Genomic DNA, 8818 nt, shown 5'->3' on the forward strand with positions numbered 1-8818 from the left:
TAGCATTTCCTTTGCACAAACTGTATTTGTATTTTAAGTGAAAACAGCATCACTATATGTATTAGATATTATGTAAATGTGTACTATGTTAAGTGAACACCCTCCATTATTTGGCTTGTAACAATATTAATATAATAGCAACAGCAATCTTCTTCTTCTTCTTCTTCTTCTTCTTCTTCTTCTTCTTCTTCTTCTTCTTCTTCTTCTTCTTCTTCTTCTTCTTCTTCTTCTTCTTCTTCTTCTTCCCCCTTCTTCTTCTTCTTCTTCTTCTTCTTCTTCTTCCCCCTTCTTCTTCTTCTTCTTCTTCTTCTTCTTCTTCTTCTTCTTCTTCTTCTTCTTCTTCTTCTTCTTCTTCTTCTTCTTCTTCTTCTTCTTCTTCTTCTTCTTCTTCTTCTTCTTCTTCTTCTTCTTCTTCTTCTTCTTCTTCTTCTTCTTCTTCTTCTTCTTCTTCTTCTTCTTCTTCTTCTTCTTCTTCTTCTTCTTCTTCTTCTTCTTCTTCTTCTTCTTCTTCTTCTTCTTCTTCTTCTTCTTCTTCTTCTTCTTCTTCTTCTTCTTCTTCTTCTTCTTCTTCTTCTTCTTCTTCTTCTTCTTCTTCTTCTTCTTCTTCTTCTTCTTCTTCTTCTTCTTCTTCTTCTTCTTCTTCTTCTTCTTCTTCTTCTTCTTCTTCTTCTTCTTCTTCTTCTTCTTCTTCTTCTTCTTCTTCTTCTTCTTCTTCTTCTTCTTCTTCTTCTTCTTCTTCTTCTTCTTCTTCTTCTCTTCTTCTTCTTCTTCTTCTTCTTCTTCTTCTTCTTCTTCTTCTTCTTCTTCTTCTTCTTCTTCTTCTTCTTCTTCTTCTTCTTCTTCTTCTTCTTCTTCTTCTTCTTCTTCTTCTTCTTCTTCTTCTTCTTCTTCTTCTTCTTCTTCTTCTTCTTCTTCTTCTTCTTCTTCTTCTTCTTCTTCTTCTTCTTCTTCTTCTTCTTCTTCTTCCCCGCCAGTGACATTTAGCACTGATCACTATAAAAATACCAATGGTCCCGAAATGTGTCAAAAGTGTCCGCCATAAGGTCGCAGTACCGATAAAAATGCCATAAATCTATCCCCTATTTTGTAGATGCTATAACTTTTGCGCAAACCAATCAATAAATGCTTATTGCGATTTTTTTTTACGAAAAATATGTAGAAAGAATACGTATCGGCCTAAACTAAGGAAAACAATTGTTTTTTATATATTTTTGGGGGATATTTATTACAGCAAAAAGTAAAAAATATTTATTTTTTTCAAAATTGTTGCTCTATTTTTGTTTATAGCGCAAAAAAAAGAAACCGCAGAGGTGATCAAATACCACCAAAATAAAGCTCTATTTGTGGGAAAAAAAGGATGCCAATTTTGTTTGGGAGCCACGTCGCACAACCGCGTAATTGTAAGTTAAAGCGACGCAGCTGCCAAGCCACAACATTTTACAATGACGCGGTCAGTAGTCAGAGCAGGATGAGGGTAAACGTGATGTTTTGATGGTGTGCTACTGAGCTTCCCATCTTCATGTTGACCCATCCCTTTGCGTTCAAGCTGTTGGTGCTTGTTGTGATGCACACGCCTCCGTGTCTGGTGATGAGGGGGCTTTGGAAGAAGAGGAGGGTGGCTTTCTGGTGTACAAAAAGTAAGTAAAAAATCTTGAGGTACAGTAAATGTTTCTCTGAAGGACTTGCTTTGACAAATGTGATGTGGTTCTTGTGTTCCAATACCGGAAGTTTGAGGAGCAGGGGGGGTATTTTATAGACATATGAAACTTGGAAACTAATTATAATTTCAATATTTTGTGTATTATGCTGTATGTAATGAGAATATGAGAAAAAAGCATAAATGAGTAACTTGGCTTATTTTTTAATCAAAAAATCTTTAAAGGTTTGTAATGTTTACTTTATTTTATTTTACTTTTTTATATTATTTGTATAGACACAATTGAAAAAAATCACATTCTTTCTTAATGGGCGTAAGGAAACCATCTAACACCAAAAGCTCAGGCTGTCCACACAGAGAAACCAACAGAGGGGAGCAATATGGACATTTCTGTTGTGAGTACATTATTTATGCATCTCTTTAAATGTTTAATATAGTTGATATTGATAAAAAATGTAATTCACTGTAATCTTCAAAATAATCTCCATTAGCAGAAATGTACAGGTTTTTGAAAAATGGAGAAAAAAACGTATATATTGGTAATGCCGCGTACACACGATCGGAAATTCCGACAAGAAAAGTTTGATGTGAGATTTTCGTTGGAAATTCCGACCGTGTGTAGGCTCCATCGGACATTTTCTGTCGGAATTTCCAACAGCAAAAATGTAAGAGCTGGTTCTCAAATTTTCCGATGTCAAAAGTTCTTGTCGGAAATTCCAAACGTCTGTATGCAATTCCGAATGAAAAAAATCCTACATATGCTCGGAATCAATTTCACACATGCTCGGAATCATTGAACTTAATTTTTCTCGGCTCGTCGTAGTGTTGTACGTCACAGAGTTCTTGATGTTCGGAATTTCCGACAACATTTGTGTGACCGTGTGTATACAACACAAGTCGGAAAAAAATCCACGGTTTTGTTGTCAGAATTTCCAATCGTGTGTATGTGGCTTTGGATTGAAATATAGATGTAAACTTTTTTCACTTGAAATATATATATATATATATATATATATATATATATATACATGGAACATGCAACATATTTCAGCTCCTGCCACCTCTCCCCAAATCCCCCCCCCCAGTGACAGCAGGCAGGGTTATTCTCCTGTACCCACTGTCACTTTTTTAAAACAGCAGTCATGTGGGGCTCTGCCCACACAGCCGTATCATTCATTTACAGTTTTCTGTGAATGAATGAACTTCAAGCACCGCCAGCCACTACAGCAGAAGTCTTTTATTTCTTAATGAACTGCAAGAGTACTGATGAGCACACTTTTAGTACATTTACAAGGCCTGTGGCTTTTTCACTGACCATATGGTCAACATGGAGACAGGGGCTGAAAGCTACAGGGCTTGTCTGCAGAAGACTGATCATTGCACCCCTGATTTACTCATTGCAGGTGCAATGCTTTCCAGGCTCCTGCAGGAAAAAAATGCCCATTTTTTTCTGTAAAAATTAGTGCATTTATTATTTTTTCTATAGAGATGAACTTATCCTTTAATGTGCAGTCGTATCTCAAACATTGTTATCAGCCCTGCCCAGTTCGCCTCTGTGAACTACAGAACATATACCCATTTTGAGAAAGTGTTCTGTTGTTGTATTCTACAGTGAAAACACTGCTCCTCTATAGTTACAGCATGGTGAGTGAACATTGTCACCCAAGGACACAAAGGGGTTAAATTACTAAGACTGGAGAATGCAACAACTGGTGGAGCTGTGCATGGTAGCCAATCAGCTTCTAACTTCAGCATGTTCAATTAAGCTTTGACAAAGAAAATGCAGAGCTTCACCGGATTTTGCACTTTCCAGTTTTAGTAAATCACCCCCAAAGTGTGTTATTATTATTATTATTATTTTTATTATTGTACAGGACTTATATAGTGCCAACAGTTTGCACAGCGCTTTACAACATGAGGGCAGACAGTACAGTTACAATACAACTCAATACACAAGGAATCAGAGGGCCATGCTAGTTAAAACTTACAATCTAGGAGGGGGGTCAAGTGATACAAAAGGTAATAACTGTGGGGAATGATCAAATGGAGAAAGTAAAAGTACAGTTGTTAAGTGGGGGCCGGATAGGCTTCTCTGATGAGAAAGGTTTTCAGGGAATGTCTAAAAGCAAGCAGATAGCAATAATCAGCAGATTGAGGTAGGGATTTCCATAGGATAGGAGAGGCTCTGGAAAAGTCCTGGAGGCGAGCATGGTAGAACGTGACGAGTGAACTAGAGAGCAGGAGGTCTTGGAAAGAACAAAGAGACTGAGTAAGTTGGTGTCTTGAGACTAGGTTAGTGATGTAGCTGGGGGCCGAGTTGTGGATGGTTTTGTAAATTGTTGTTAGAATTTTGATTGTAATTCATTGGGTGAGTGGAAGCCAGTGGAGGGATTGACAGAGGAGTAGCAGACACTGAGGCCTTGTACACACGGTCGGACAAAACCGATGAGAATGGTCCGACGGACCGTTTTCATCGGTTCACCGCTGAAGTGACCTGATGGTCTGATGTGCGTACACACCATCGTTCCAAAAACCGATCGGGTCAGAACGCGGTGACGTAAAACACACGACATGCTGAATAAAACGAAGTTCAATGCTTCCAAGCATGCGTCGACTTGATTCTGAGCATGCGCGGGTTTTAAACCAATGCTTTTCTGTACTAACCATCAGTTTGGACCGATCGGGCAGCGGTCCATCGGTTCGGTTTTGAAGCATGTTTTAAAATTTTGGACCAAAGGAAAACAGACCGATGGGCTATACACACGGTCGGTTTGGACCAGTGAAACTGAACCTCTGTCCATTCTCATCGGTTTTGTCCGACCGTGTGTACGCGGCCTGAGCGGTTGGTAAGCCTGACAGCAGCATTCATGATGGACTGAAGGGAGGATAGTCTATGTAAAGGTAATCCCATGTGGTGGGAGTTGCTGTAGTCGAGGTGTGTGATGACCAGGAGTGAACTAGGAGCTTTGTGATGTCATTGGTTAGGAAGGGGCATATTTTGGAGATGTTGCAGTTGTTGAGATGGCAAGATTTGGAAAGTGTTTGGACGTTGGGCTGAAAGGATAGTTCAGAGTCCAGGATTACACCTAGAACCTTGGCATGCAGGGACGGCTGATAGCATTGCTATTTATCTTGACAGAGAGATCAGGGGCAGAGGCACGTGGGGGAGGAAAAATCATGAGCTCAGTTTTGGATAGATTGAGTTTGAGGAAGTGGTGTGACATCCAGGCTCATATGTCTGTTAGTAAATTAATAATACACAAGGACAGGGCTACTGATAGAAATTGCTAGGCCCTGTACAGACTATCTGGCAGGGCCCTCCCAACTTTTAGCAGACACAAATACAACATAACTCACCAAATTCCTGCTGAATCTAAAAGATAAAACTGAGTTAATAAATAAAAATGAAGATGAGATGAAAAAAATATACAGGCAGGATCAGACAGACATAGGGAGAGAAACAAAGTAGTTAGAGAGATAAACCTTAGAACCAGTGCTGAGAGGAGGGGGATTAGTAAAGACCAACTGTCTCTTTCTTAGCAGATAAAAGCTGACAGCAGGGAGAGGAGAGCAGTTTTCACCTGCTGGAGGAAAAGAGACACAATTGTCATCTGTCACTATCCCCCTCCCTGTGTGGGCCCCCCTGTGCGCTCGGGCCCTGTACAACAGGGCTGGTGGTTCCCCATCAGTGGCCCTGTGTGAGGAGACTTAAGGAGTGAGCTGAGGGGTAGAGAAATATATTTGGGTGTCTTCAGCATAGATATGGTATTGGAAGCCATGGGAGGCTATTACCTGACCCAGGGAGAAGGTGTAGATGGAGAATAAGAGAGGTCTAACCAAGAACAGAACTTTGGGGCACCCTGACAGAGAAAGGGAGAGTAAAGGGGGAAGTGTAGTTGACACTAAAGGTGTGGTTGGATAAATAGGATGAGAACCAGCGAAGATTACAGTCACAGAGACCATAGGCATGGAGTTTTTTGAGGAGTGTTACAGGCAGGCTTGCAAGGTGCAAACAAATGAAAAAATCCTGAAAAAAATAATGCCTCCAACACATTTAAGGATTGTAAAGCTGCAACATATATATTTTTTTGTTTTTAGGTTTAGGTGCAGTTAGATGAGGATCAACCTAGCTAGGGCTTAAGGGACCCCAACAGACCCCAAAGACCAGAAGCAAAAAGCTAAAGAGAAAGAAGGGCAATAGGACTGTAGCAGTACAGGGTGAGCAGGTAAACTCAAAAGAGCAATTATAATACAAAATATAAATTTATTGACTAATTTATAAAATATAAAAAACATCAAAGAGCAAAAACAATAACAAATAAATCACAATACAGGGAGCAACGTCAATAAACTGTGCAGATCACTGGTAGTAGATTATCCCAGGAAGGGGAAGATCACAATGAAAATAGGGGTCACGTAGAGAAGGGAAGTTTCTCAACTAGTTTTGCGATTGAATCGCTTTATCAGGAGAATTCTAAAATTAATCAATATACATTCATTAATATTAGCAAAAAGAAGTGGTTGAGCTGAATATGTACAAACACAAACACAGACCAATTTTACACTAAAAACATCATAGATAATATAAATAATGTACAGTTTGGGGAACAGTCAATGTGCCGCTTACCCAAAGCACATATCCCATCAGCTTAGACGCCAAGGCCACCATGAGGAGAGGTCTCCCACGGCGACCAAGAGGGACAAATTGGAGATGGACCTGTTCAACTAGATATATAATATAATATAATAGGAGAGCCATGAGTGAAGCGATAAGTAATATGTGAATGGAGGAAGTGCACGAGAATGGTGCCAGTGAGGGTATAAACCACCCAGTGAGGGAAGGGGGAAAGGGAGAGGGGAGAGTGACCATGCTACAATTGTGTGAGTGGTGAGGGGAAGGGGAGTTGAATGTGGGGAACTGAGGTGTGAAGGGAAGGTGTGAGGGAAGTGAGGGGAGGGGGAAAAGGGGGAGGGAGAAAAAAAGTGGGAGAAAAGGGGGGAGGGGGGTGGAGAGATGAAAAGGACAACGGGGTTGGGGGGGAAGGGGGAAGAAAGAAAAAAAAGAAAAAGAGGGGAGAGAGGGGAGAAGGAAAAAGGGAGAAAATGGGAAAAGGGAATTTTCAGGATGATGGTACCACACAATGTATATGTCGTGTATTAAGAGGCTAACAATTAATCTATGAGGAGGAACATAATGAGCCTAACATAATGTTTTGGTTATCACTGTGGTTATTGAATATAATTTGGAATATGATATCAGTTGATACCCTGAATAATTTATTCTACTTTTCCTAATCACTGTAGGAAGCTAACATAACTTTAGTAACAGAATTTATCCTCCTGGGATTTCAGAACACCAAAAGCATCAAGATTTTTCTCTTCTTCCTCCTTTTTGTAATCTACTGCCTTACAATCTGTGGAAACCTTCTGATCATTGTGTTGGTGTTCTACTGCAAGAACCTTCACAGTCCCATGTATGTTTTCCTCACCCAACTCTCTATGAATGATATCTTGTTAACAACAGACATCGTTCCCAACATGCTTCATGCTTTAATGAATACACATGGGACAATCACATTTATGGGCTGCATTACTCAGTTGTATTTTTTCAGTGCATCAGAAACATCAGAGTGTTTTCTTCTCATGCTCATGTCCTACGACCGTTATTTGGCTATCTGTGACCCATTGCATTATGGTTCCATAATGAAAATTGCTTTTAGCTTAAAGTTAGCAGCTGTTTCTTGGATATTAAGCTTTTCTCTTATACTGATTGACATTTTAACCGTATCGAATTTACACTTTTGTGAATCAAACATCATTGACCATTTTTTCTGCGATCTTGCTCCATTGCTAAAACTATCCTGTTCAGATACCTACATTGTTCAGATAGAAGTTGTTGTATTAAGTCTCCCTGTGATAATCACTCCTTGCTTAATCATTTTAGCATCCTATATTTACATTATCGTTACCATAACAAGAATTCCATCCAACATAGATAGGAAAAAGGCCTTCTCTACCTGCATTTCTCATCTAACAGTGGTCTTCATATTTTACGGAACTCTTTTCACGGTCTATACTCTGCCAACCAGTGGACAATCATCGCACCTAGCTAAGAACCTATCCCTGTTGTACACTGTGGGGACCCCTTTGATGAACCCTATTATATATAGTCTGAGGAATAAGGACATCAAAAAAGCTTTAAATAAAGTAATAAATGCAAACATTTCATGTTTTGACAGATCTTATTGATCCAATGTAATGCTGCTTACACAACAAAACCATGGATTTTCATTCCGACAACAAAACCGTGGATTTCTTTCCAACGGATGTTGGCTCCAACTTGTCTTGCATACACACGGTCACAAAAATGTTGTCGGAAATTCTGAACGTCAAGAACGCGGTGACGTACAACACTACAACGAGCCGAGAAAAAAGAAGTTCAATGATTCTGAGCATGCGTAGCATTTTTGTGTGCTGAATTGTGTACACACGGTCGGAATTTCCAGCAAGAACTTTTGTTGTCGGAAAAATTGAGAACCAGCTCTCAAATTTTTGTGGTCGGAGATTCCGACAGCAAAGGTCCGATGGAGCATACACGCAGTCGGATTTTCCGACAACAAGCTCACATCGAACATTTGCTGTCGGAAATTTCTGACCATGTGTACGCGGCATAAATATGAGTCTTTATTTTGAAATCATGTTATTATTTGATCAAGATCTTTTATTTATCAGATCAACACACTCCTGATACACAGAGGCTCAACAAGAAGTGAAAGCAAATTCTACAATAAAGATGACAGTCGTTCAAAATATATGTGTTATATATATTGTGAGATTTAGCTTCAAATGCTTAAAAGAATTCGGTCAACACAGCAATACATGGTTTTATATCTAATCCATATGGTTCTTCATATTCAAACAAACGGTCTCCTATATATATTATTTTCATCCGGCTTATTATGTGCTCACAGAACTCTCAATTTGAAAACATATATAGCCAGCATCAAGTAATATGGGATCCTTCGGCTCTCATAAGATTCCACCCCACAAACTTTACTGGGAGATTTGTGTCTTTCTATAACCCACAATGTCACCAAACATCTGAATTCCAAATATCAGGTACAAACAGCTACCAAGAATCTATTGGCTCCAATAGGAACA

The 8818-nt window shown here is 39.5% G+C and overlaps 1 pseudogene; it reads left to right on the forward strand.

Annotated features, from left to right (window-relative positions):
* The first annotated feature begins 6958 nt into the window (after positions 1-6958).
* LOC120930685 lies at positions 6959-7906 on the forward strand (annotated as a pseudogene).
* The last annotated feature ends 912 nt before the right edge of the window (positions 7907-8818 follow it).

The sequence above is a fragment of the Rana temporaria genome, chromosome 3 (assembly GCF_905171775.1).
Source record: "Rana temporaria chromosome 3, aRanTem1.1, whole genome shotgun sequence".
Classification (NCBI taxonomy): Eukaryota; Metazoa; Chordata; class Amphibia; order Anura; family Ranidae; genus Rana; species Rana temporaria.